This window comes from Elgaria multicarinata, chromosome 6 (assembly GCF_023053635.1).
Source record: "Elgaria multicarinata webbii isolate HBS135686 ecotype San Diego chromosome 6, rElgMul1.1.pri, whole genome shotgun sequence".
Classification (NCBI taxonomy): Eukaryota; Metazoa; Chordata; class Lepidosauria; order Squamata; family Anguidae; genus Elgaria; species Elgaria multicarinata.
This window is the reverse complement of record NC_086176.1, coordinates 81,259,747-81,271,901: the sequence shown is the minus strand read 5'-3', so window position 1 is coordinate 81,271,901 and position 12,155 is coordinate 81,259,747. Positions and strand designations below refer to the sequence as shown.

At 42.3% G+C, this 12,155-nt stretch overlaps 1 protein-coding gene across 2 annotated transcripts in view; it reads left to right on the top strand.

Annotated features, from left to right (window-relative positions):
- The first annotated feature begins 670 nt into the window (after positions 1-670).
- Positions 671-12,155, top strand: part of ATG10 (autophagy related 10) — a 126,129-nt gene continuing 114,644 nt past the window's right edge. The window contains exon 1 of one of the 2 annotated variants that reach the window (XM_063129652.1): positions 671-724. The gene's annotated coding sequence lies outside the window, so the exon portion shown is untranslated. Of the gene's footprint in view, positions 725-8,143; positions 8,213-12,155 lie in introns of those variants that run through there. The other variant, XM_063129651.1, reaches the window with a different exon arrangement.

The window sequence follows — 12,155 nt, the reverse complement described above, 5'->3', positions numbered from 1 at the left end:
AAGGCTGCAGCATAAAAGGCAAATGCAGTTTTTGGAAGCAGTATTTTAAAATTAATTTAAATCTCTGATGTGCGTATTACATGTGACTTCCAAGTCATATGTAACAGGCATGTCTGAGATTTAAAAGATATGTGGTCATCCGTTACACAAATTTTAAAATAGTGCTTGCAAAAACTGCATTTGCCTTTTATGCTGCAACCTTACACTGTTAGCTCACATTGAGAAATTGATTCAAAAGGTTAGCTTCTTTCCACCTGCCTATCCCAAAGTACACCCAAGTCATATGGGATATGTGCTTTGGGATAGCCAGGTGGAAAGAAGGTAACCTTTTGGATGGATTTCTCAATGTGAGCTAACACTGTAAGGTTGCAGCATAAAAGGCAAATGCAGTTTTTGCAAGCAGTATTTTAAAATTCATTTAAATCTCTGATGTGCATATTACATGTGATTCCAAGTCATATGTAATAGGCATGTCTGAGATTTAAAAGATAGAGGAGAATAGGATGGAGAATAGGATATGCAGAGGTGACTGTGGGGTTGTGGAAAACTGATGATGAACAACTTAGAGCTACCTTCTCTTTTTTTGTTTAGAGCAGCCCTTCCCCAACCTCGTGCCCTCCAAAGGTGTTGGACTACAACTCCCATAATTGCATCTCCATCCTGTCCTCATGGTTTATCTGCTTTGGGAGAATGAGAATTTCACTGGTACTTTCTGCCTCCTCAGGTAGGATGTGGTGTTAACGCTTGTGAGCCTTAACTCCCAATTTTCCCTGCTTTTTGGTGCTTGGTTGAAAACTGTACAGCCTTAACGTTGTTTTGTAAACTGTAGGGTTTTCTTTATTTAATATATATATATATATATATATAGAGAGAGAGAGAGAGAGAGAGAGAGAGAGAGAGAGAGAGAGAGATACTTCTATGAGTACTCAAAAATGTAATTGTTTTTATTACTTTGCAAAGTTTCAAAGAGACATTGTTGCCTGAATTACTATGGATACATGGTGCTTTGGAAATATCAATTTCTTGGCATTGAATCTTATGGAAAAGATCATTTAGGCATGGAAAAGATCATTTAGGTTATCCTGTTTTCCTTATATTTGACACAGTATTGCTTTCTATCAGGTCTTTCTCAGTCTAGTTTTGAAAGATTGAAACAATGTGTCTTTCAGTATGGAAATGTAGTACTGCCAGAATCCTATTCGCTATATGTAAAGATCTTCCATACCAAGTATACAGGGCTTCAGAGAAAAGGCTCTGGTAGAAAACTGTTTGCTGTACTAAAATGAACTTATCCCCCCCCCCCACCACCACCTGAAGTGGACATATGGATATTGATGGTCTGGTGTGAGATATGACATAATTGACTGACCTGTACTATGAAAAAGGCATGATGAGCATGCGATAACTGCTTTGTGTAGAAAAACCCTTGTGAATTACTACTTATTTAGAATGCTTCATAATATAGCTTAAGGACTCAGGGATAGGGGTGGGGTTAGAAAATACGAAAAGAATTTATATCCCACCTTTTGCATAAGCCTGCAGGTGCATAACAAAAAGCACAGCTCTTTATTTTATTTTATTTATTTATTACATTTCTATACCGCCCAATAGCTGGAGCTCTCTGGGTGGTTCACAAAAATTAAAACTATTCAAAGTATAAAACAACAGTATAAAACCAATATAAAATACAATATAAAAGCTCAACCAGATAAAAACAGCAGCAATGCAAAATTACAAATTTAAAACACCAAGTTAAAATTTATTTATATACTGTTAAAATGCTGGGAAAATAAAAAGGTCTTCACCTGACATCTAAAAGCATATAATGTAGGTGCCAAGCGAACCTCCTTAGGGAGCTCATTTCACAGCCGAGGTGCCACAGCAGAGAAGGCTCTCCTCCTGGTAGCCACCTGCATCACTTCCTCTTAGGTAGGTTAATCAAAAATATATCGAGTTGCCCAAGGGCTGACTAAGCAGATGACATTCAAGGTAAGGTATAATAAAATTAAAACACTACCAAAAATGAAAACACAAGAAGCAAACCAGCAAGTGGTGATTTTATAAAAGAAAAAGAAAAATAGCCAGACTAAGACCCTTTCATTGGCTCCATTTACAATCCCTTAATGTTAACTCTGTGGGAAGAGGTCAGTCTAAAATCACATCTATTCTGGCAGACTGGAATAGAAGTTGTGGTGATAGAGTAATAGAGTTGACTTGGTGCAGGAGTGGGGATAGCACTGGGTCCTGCGCCGGCAAAATTTACCTTACCTTACATTAAAATAGTAATGGTTACCTTAAAATGGAACATAGAAATGGATGTGATAAGGGAGGAACAGGGTCTTATCATGAAGCCAGGATCAGGTCCATTTCTTGTGTTGCCACTGTGCTGTGCATAGTACATAGGTTTTATAACTTGAACACACCTATTACATTATGTGGTCAATTCAGGGCAACAACTACTCCCTCCCTTTCGCATGTTGATGGACAGGATCTCAACTAACCATGCAGCCAATCATGGCAAAACAACAGGAATATATAAGTCCCAGCATGAGACAACAGGTGTCATATCAAGAGATCCAAGCACTACATCACCATATTCTCATAAGCATGGATCTGTGTGAACAAGCAGAATCTTGGTAGGCACTCAGGGCAAAGGGATCAATTTGTAGGAATACATGAGCACTCCTTTGTTTGTACTGATGGGGCTTGATCCTTTGAGAAGGGCAGGAGCTCAACCGGATGCACAAATGATGGCTGAGCTATCATTTGTGCATCCTGATGGGACCTCTCAATCCTGATGGGTCCTCTCCTGATGGAACCTATCAATCAACAACCTGAGGGCTCAGACCTGTGAGATATTATACATGCCAAGTCAGAGTTGCCCCCCCATGCCTGAGTAAAAACAGCTGAGGGAAAGCCAGCAGTGCCAGGAACCCCAACTCATATCCCACTTTCCATTCATTCCATCACCACCATCAACAGTGAAAGGAATAACAGTTTGCATGCTGGGGAGAGGGCTCATGGCTGTTGTGATTCAAAGCCCTCCTGCCAAGATGTGAGGCAATAAAGAGGTCTCGCAATACACAAACCTTCATTTAGTAAATAGTAAATAGGCATCTCTTCATACCTGAAGGAAGTGTGAATGCTAGGAGCTATCCTCTAAACTTAATTAGCCTAACAAAGCAAGGCAGTTGCCTATCAACTAAGTGGACAGTTTCTCACAGTGCCCAACAGGCCTTAACCAAACCTCTTCCCCAGGGTGCACATATATGTTCTCCAAGCTTCCCCCCCACCCACAAGTGATCAATGTTTTGTGCATGCTCCAAATGAGTATATGAAAGTGTCTACTGCCACTTAACCCTTCCCTGCCAAGGGCCCTCCAGCTTTCTCAGGGTAAGAACGGCTCCATTTCAGAGGAGCATCCTATTCTGTGGAAGGAGGTCATTGGGATTATAGTGAGAAAGTGCTGCTATTCATGTAAATTTCCATTCATATATAATTTTTGTCACAGGGACACTTTTACTTGTAATCCTAGTAACTTCTTTTGCAGGAAAGAGGTTACTGGGATTACAAATAGCTGTCATTTCCTTCTTGTGGGTAAGTTCGGTGGGCCCTTGGTGAATATTTCTCTCTCTCTCTCTTTCTCTCTCTCTCTCTCTCTGTGTGTGTAATCAAATAGATTATGATTTCTAAACATATTGAATAAAAATAAATGGACATTCAGTGTTTAATGAACACCAACACTTAGCAAATCTTTATGGTGAGCTAATAAAAATGTGTTCTGGCTAGAATGGAAGGTTTCAGACAGGGAAACTGGGTATTATGCTTGAATATGAAATAAGGTATCGTGTTGAACAATTAAATTGGCAAGAGCTCAGTATTTAGGAAAATGGAATCACAAGAACAATGGTGTACTACAGCTTTAGAGGTTTAGTTCAACCATTCCAGCCACTATCAAGTATATACACCCTGAAAATTAGAAATAACACATTTAGAAAACTTCACGCATGACAGCACAGCATCATTAGCAAATTCAGGCTATATTATGTTTTAAAAAAAGATGATGACATACTGACATATGTATATTGGATGAAAGACACTTCAAAATGTAAAAGCTTGATTATTTAGCTAAACCTACCATATAATTCCAGATGAGTAGCCATTTCAGTCTGTAGCAGCAACAATGTAAAAATTACTCTGCTGTCGCTAGACACTAACTGGTTTATGTTGCAGGAGCTTTTGTGCTTCACTGGATGCCAGTTTATAAACAGATCATACTAATGTCTTACGGTGAGACTGTAACTTGTTGGCAGAGGACATGCCTTGTATCCAGAAGGCTACCTAAATAAAAGGAGGCGGTTGTTGGAAATACTACAACAAAAGCTGGGGTGAACACCCTCCAACCACAAAAAAGAAAACCAAATTCACAAAACTGTTTAAATAAATGTACGTATATCTCTTGTTCTCAGTAGCTATACAGTATGTATATTAGTAGCGTGTAACATGTACATCAATAGTGCTCACAATAAAGTACATTGGAAACAATTATACAACATATGATAGTGATATTCGTATAATTGCACACTGTAAAATTGTTTTTATTATATGAATATTGCTATCATGTTGTATAATTGTTTCCAATGTACTTTATTGTGAGCATTATTGATGTACATGTTACACGCTACTAATATATATATATATATATATATATATACTGAGAACAAGAGATATACATACATTTATTTAAACAGTTTTTGTGAATTTGGTTTTCTTTTTTGTGGTTGGAGGGTGTTCACCCCAGCTTTCGTTGTTGTATCCAGAAGACAGCAGAATTGATCCCTAGCTTCCCCAGTTAAGAAGGGAACCCAGGAAGCAGAAGCAGGAGAATCTCTACAGGAGATCCTGGACATCTACTGCTAGTTTGAGTAGTGTGGTTTGGATTGACATGGTATAAGCACATTTGCATATTCAGTGTATTATGGCTCAGATGTTTTGAAGTAATTGTGATTCTGACCACAAAGCACAACAGCCTCATTACTGATGTAGGCATTTACCTGGACTTCCAGAATGAGTTGATTATTTAATATTTATGTGATGTGTACCTGAAAATAGTACAAGTACCTTGTACATCCTCTGTCTTGTACTATCATAGCATCAGCTCAAGCTTTGGTAAGTGGCTTAAGCTTTGGTAACTGTGCAGGGGAAGATAATTCAATAGCTGAGATGGGACGAATTTGATACCACCACATCCTGTTATGTTGGTCCCTGGCTGAAAGCTGGTTGGCCCCTGTGTGAACAGAGTGCTGGACTAGGTGGGCCCTTGGTCTGATCCAGCATGGCACTTCATATGTTCTTACAAGATGTAGTAATGGCTAACAATCTGGATGACTTTAAAAGGAGGTCTTAGAATCATAGAATAGCAGAGTTGGAAGGGACCTACAAGGCCATCGAGTCCAACCCCCTGCTCAGTGCAGGAATCCACCCTAAAGCATCCCTGGCAGATGGTTCATTTTATTTATTTATTTGCAATATTTATATACCACTCCCCATTCAAAATTTTGGAGCAGTGTGCAAGATAAAATAAAATAAAAACAGAATAAGACACCTTAAAATAGATTTTTAAAAGAAGCAAGATGAAAAGTGAATGACCATGGCTGGTCATTAAGGAAAGGCTTCCTGTAACAATGACGTTTTCAGGAGGCACCAAAAGGAATATGAAGTTGGCGCCGGCCTGACTTCCAGAGGCAGGGAATTCCATAGGAGGGGGGCTACCACGCTGAAGGCTTTTCCCCGGGTGGACTCCAATCTGAGGATGGGTCTATGTGGAACCACCAGGAGCATGCCCCCGGATGACCTCAGTGACTAGGCAGGTTGATAGGAGAGGATAATGCTATCAAGGGCTAATAGTCTTGATGGTTCTATGCTACCTCCAGTATCAGAGGCAGTATGCCTATGTACACGAGTTGCTGGGGAACAAGGGAAGGAGGGTGCTCTTGCATTCATGTCCTGCTTGTGGGTTTCCTGTGGGCAGCTGGTTGGCCACTGTGTGAATAGAATGCTGGACTAGATGACCCTTGGTCTGATCCAGTATGGCACATCTTATGTACTTAATCACTGAGAACACCAGACCCTGTGTAGCTTTGCTGTCCAAACCCATTAGTCTGTCAACTACCCATTTGGGGGGTGGGATTAGAGATTCTGAAGAACACGAGAAAGGGGACGAGAGAAGGGGGCAGTTTCTTACAAATATAGAGCTTAGGACATTGAATGCTATGTTTATCACCCTCACAATGGGGCTAGTGAAAGAATTGGTATACGGATGGAGAATCATTCCACCGATCCAGCACTGTAGGTTTATAGACCAGGAGTGCACAACCTATTTGGCCCTGCAGGCCTCATCAGATGGCACCAGGGTTTACTGTTTACTGTTTTTAACTTTTGTAAACCACCCAGAGAGCTTCGGCTATGGGGCAGTATATAAATGCAATAAATAAATAAACACGTACACTTACAGGGTTACATTGGTGGCTATAAACTGCATGATAAAGCTCTCAGATCTGGTATTTGCCAGTTCTACCATGGTGAAGAAGCATTGCTTGAAGGCATGGATCTTCATGATATTTGCAGGAGATTCTCTCAGTTAAATCACAGAACACATCCACACTTGCAGACTGCACCATAAAAATCACAGATCCCATACTTCATAGTGCTGCTACTGCATGAAGGCACAGATATGAAGCATAGATTCTCTCAAATTTTATATAGGATGACACAGAAACCACTATTGGATTACAGATGACATTTGTGTGCATTGATTGCACTTTTTAAAAAATGCACAGATCCAAGGCATCATACTGCTGCCACGGCACAAAAAACATGGGTCTGAGGCACAGATCCTCAGGATCTTTTACAGGGGAAGCCACCCAAATCACCATGTTATCACAGAAATCACATCTGTGCCCACAGACTGCACCACAAAAATCATGGATCTGAAGCTTCATGGTGCAGCAATGGCATAAATGCTTAAATCCAAGGCACAGTTCCTCATGTGATTTGGAGGTAAATTTGGTGTAAAAACCTAGAGGAGTTGTGTCTCAGATTAACATTTTTGCTTGATGGCAGTACCAATGAGAGCTCCATCCATGCTTTTTATAGTGCAGTCTGTGGGCATGGATGTGATCTCTGATTTGATGGTGGTTTGGGGGTATGCCATGTAAAATTCATGGAGATCTGTGCCTTGGAGTCATACTTTTGTGTCATGGTGACGTGAGGAATGGATTCTGTTTTTAGTGTTTAATCCATGGGCATGGATATGATGTGTGTTTTGCCCGTGATTTGAAGGGGAGGGGATCTTTTGAAAAAATAAGATCCATGAGCAGCCATACCCTACACATCCATGTTTTTGTTCCATGGCAGTGCTGGCAGGCGCTGCATCTGATTCTTTTATGGTTCAATCTGTGGAGACAGATGTTGTCTGTGATTTGATGGTGGTTTAGGTGATCCCATGTAAAAATTTAAGGGGATGTTTTAGTTCTACTGGATCTGACTTTTACCCAGAAACAATTTTGAATTTTGAATACGATGACTCAGAGCAATGAACTGCAAAGGGTCGGGATTGGCAGCGTTCCATTACCAACTGCCAGAATTTTATCTCTTCTCATCACACAGTGGTGGAGTTAGCAAATGCTGTGAGAATTGCACTAACTTTGTTCATTTTGCAGAGTGCGTCAGGAATAGACTCTAAGCGTTGCCCCCCGTATTATCTGAATGTTGCTATATTGTAAATGTTACAGTAATCAGGTGACACCAATAAAATTCCAAACGTTTTTGCATGTGTAACTTCTACTACCTTCTTTTTGTGTGATCGAAGTTCTAACCAGGCTTCTGAACGTAGAGAGGTGGCAACCCTGAAATAATGTGCAGAAAACAGACCCACTTTTCCCAGGCGCTTTGCTTCCCTCTGCCTGTTTGCAAACATATAAGGTCAACGCATGCGTCTGAGCGGCACATCCGCTTCAAAGGTTCGAGACCTGAGGTTGCTCCGGGAGCCCAAGGGAGAGGAAGGCCATCCCGCCGGTGCTTCTGCGCTTGCTCCGCTTCCCCTCCCCTCCCCTCCCCTCCTTTCCTCCATCCGCCGAGCTCCTCCCATAGGGAAATGGAGAGACGGAGCCTGCTCTGCGTCTCCGCCTGAAAGTGGCGGGAGGCGGAGAAGGTGAGAGGAAGGGAAGAGGAGGAGGAGGGGGCGGGCAAGGGAGGGGGCGGGCGTGGGGCTCTCCAGGGTGGGGCAGCGGCAGCAGACGGGCGCGGAGGCTGAGCTGCGTCTCCGCCGTCTCTCCGCCCGAGGGCCTCTCGCAGCCAGCTTCTGTGCCTTGGTGGTGCCGTTTGGAAACTCCCGCCCTGGCAGCCGCCTCCGTGGAAAGCTTGCTCCGTCATTGCCGCGGCACGTCCCTTGGGCTGGTCTTTCCCCTCCCGTTGCACTCAGCCAGACTGACGCTCCCTCTTTCCCCAGTCTACAATTCCTTTTCCCAGCCTCACACAGGGATAATTTCCCCAAGAAACTGGAGGGAAATTGGTGGGGCTCCTGGAGGGTGGATGCGCATTGGAGAGGATTTTTCTTCCTGTGCTTCAGCACAGCCTTGTTTGTTAAGCATGCCGAAAGCAGGAGTGATTTTAAAAGGAAAAGAAAACTGGTTTTATCTGCTTTGTAATTCAGATAAACAACCGGTTTCTCTGTGCAACTGGTCCCTTGTGGTAAGTTTCAGATCTGAGAAAACAGACACAGTTCAGCCCATGTTCCTCCTGCCTCCCCTTTGTTACTTCCTTACACAAGTGGAGGAAGTCAGCGGTGCACAGGGTAGGCCCCTCAGCTGTGAGGACTATCGGCTGAAATGCAGAGATCCCAGGGGGTTAGAAACAATGTAAAAAAAAAAAAAAAAGGGGGGGGGAGAAAATGCACAAGAGTTCTGAAAAGTAGAGCCAACTGGATATATTCCAAGTAACTGGGCCATGTTCTCTGATGTGCAAATGCATGATCAGGTGTGGCCAGGCAGGCTCTGGCCTGGTGCTTGGATGCAGTGCTGGGCTGGATGAAGGCCAATAAACTTGAGTTTGAATCCTGGCAATTTGGAAGCGCTGTTGGTGGGTGGGTCAGTGGGTCACAGGTCCAAGAAATAGGTCAGTTCCCTGTTCTGGATGGGGTTGTACTCTCCGTGAAGGATCAGGTATGTAGACTCCTAGATTCATCCTTGTCACTGGAAGTTGAAGTGGTCTTGGCTAGAAGTGCCTTTTATCAACTATGGCTGTTCCTGGACCATAGTTGTCCCAATATGTAGATGAGATGGAGGTGTAGGGAGGATGGGTTCAGATTTATTAGATACTGGGGGACCTTTTGGGACAAGCCAGGCCTGCACAAGAGGGACAGGCACCATTTGAACCAGAATGGAACCAGATTGCTGGTGTTTAACATGAAAAGGTGGCAGGGTAGCTTTTAAATTGAAACCTTGGGGAAAGCTGAGAGGAGCTGGGAAGCATCTGGTTTGGGTTGAATCATACCTAGTGGAAGAAAGTGAAAATGTTTCCTGTTGCCCAAATGGGAACTGGAAGAGAAAAAGGCCATGAGCATATGTTGAAACAAGATAGCCAGTCAAAGAGGCCTAAGGTGCCATAGCAGAAGACACTGTAGTGTCCCTCAGGCATAGGGACCATACGGGTGAGCTTACCTGCTCAGCCTGCCACTTGCCCCTAGACTACCAGGCAATAACTTCAGAGTCTTTTCCTTGCTGGATTCCTTTATTACTGAAACCTCCTAGAACAGTGACACACCAAACTCCCTCAGCAAGGCCCACAACACCAACTGGAAGAAACAGAGGCTCTGCCCAGGCCTTCGATGAGGACCTGGAGACTAGCTGCTACAGGCCTCTTAAAGGTACATACATCCACATATCACAGACACGATGTACAGACGTTTCTATATTAATGCCAGAAGCTTCCAAGCCAAGGTGTGAAATTTGGAGTGTCTAGTTTTAAAGGAGAACTTCGATATAGTGGGCATAATGGAAACCTGGTGGAATGGAGAGCATGGGATACTGTCATCTCTGGATATAAACTCTGTAGGAAGGACAGGGAAGGGCATACAGGAGGAGGTATTATTATTATTATTATTAATTACATTTATATACTGCCCCACAGCTGAAGCTCTCTGGGCGTTTTCCAAACTTAAAAATAGTTAAAAACATCAAAGAGGGCACACAGAATAGAAAACTTAGCAGGGGCAGACTCAACCACAGAAGCACTATGGGTGACAAGACTGGGCTCCAAAAGTCATTTAGTACTAGGGACATCTTATTGTTGCCCCCCCCCCCCAGACCAGAAAACTCAGAATGATCTTTAGTTGAAAAATAAAATCAGGGAGGCATTCAAATGAACTGTAATAAAAAGTGACTTCAGGGTAAATGCATTTGGGTAAATGCATGTTTGGGTAAATGCATGTTCCAGTCATGCCAAAGAGGTTAAATTTCTCAATGCCCTAAAGAATTGGTCATAGAACTTACAAGAGGGCAGGTAGTCCTGGATTTAATCCTCAATGGTTCCCCCCCAGGACCTATTACAAGATGTGAGTGTTGTTAACCAATTGGAAACAGTGACCACATATACAGTATATTTAAATGGGAAATTGCCACGGGTGTCCAATGCAGTCACATTTGATTTCAAAAGAGAAAACCTCTCTAAAATGAGAGAACTGGTAAAAAGGAAGTTGAAAGGGGGACTCGAGGGTTAAATCCCTTCAAAATGCTTGGATGTTATGCAAAACTACAATAATAGAAGCGCAGCTAGAATGTACACAACGGCTTAGCAAAGGTAGCACCAAATCCCAAGCAGTCACCAGCATGGTTAATGACAAGTCTCAAGGAAGCTGTTAAAAGAAGGCTTGCCCAAATGAGGAAAACAAAAGGAAGCATAAACTTCCACAAAGGAAATGGAAGCAGACAGTAAGAGACATGAAAAAAAGTCTTGAGGAGTATATCACTAACAACATCAAGGGCAACAATAAAGAATTCTTTAACTATCAGAAGCATATTGCTAGGAAGTCAGTTGGACCATTGGATGACAATGGAGTTAAAGTACTAAGGGAACTGAAACAAATAGTAGTGACGAAAGGTAGTTGTTGATCTTATAGAGAAATTAAAAGCTAATTCATCACCAGGACTAGATTGCATCCATCGTAGAGTTCTTAAAGAACTCAAATGTGAAATTGCTGACATTTAGCAAAAATAAGTAACATGTCCCTAATAGCAGGCTATGTACTAGAGGACAGGAAAATGACTAATTTAAAAAAAAGGGATCCAGGCAGGATCTGGGAAATTACAGGCTGGTTAGCTTAATGTCTGTTCTGGGTAAATTGGTAGAAAGCTGTATTAACAATAAAATTATTAAGCATATAGAAGGAAAAGCCTTTTTGAAAATCCAATATTCAGGTCAGAAAGTTTTTTAAAAAAGAGAAGATGTTGAAGGAGAAGTGGCAGAACAATGACCAGGAAGAGGGACCATAAGCAACTTCTGTTCACACATATCATAGAAGGCTTCATATGCCTTTAATGTAGTAAAAAGCTTTGGGGGGGGGGGGACAGACAGACCTGCAACTGAAGCACTAAATAGGGCCAAAAATGTGGCCTGTAGGTGACAGCTTCTCAAGATGGGATCTCCTAGACCCCCAGCATTGTTTCTGCTGAAAAAATGGAATGGGGCGGAGTGGTGGTGGAGAAAAAAAAAGGCTGTGTGGGTTCTTTCAAAGAGCATGAACCTCATTCCTAGAGCATCCTAAGAAGTAGTGGTTGAAGGTTCCTATTCTACTTCCTGGGATGCTCTAGGAATGAGGTTCATGCTCTATGGCAGAAACCATAGAGCCTTTTCCTAAAGTCCCCCCCCCCTTTTCTCTGGGTGTGATGGTTTTATAGTGGCTGGGGCAAGGAGGAGGCTTTAGTACTTTGATGTTGGTACAAGTCCAATTTATTTATTTATTTATTTATTACATTTTTATACCGCCCAATAGCCGAAGCTCTCTGGGCAGTTCACAAAAATTCTGGGCGGTTCACAAAGATGAATTTGAGTCCAAGATGTGTTGCTGTTGGGGTGAGTGTGAGAAGGGTGTGTGTGTT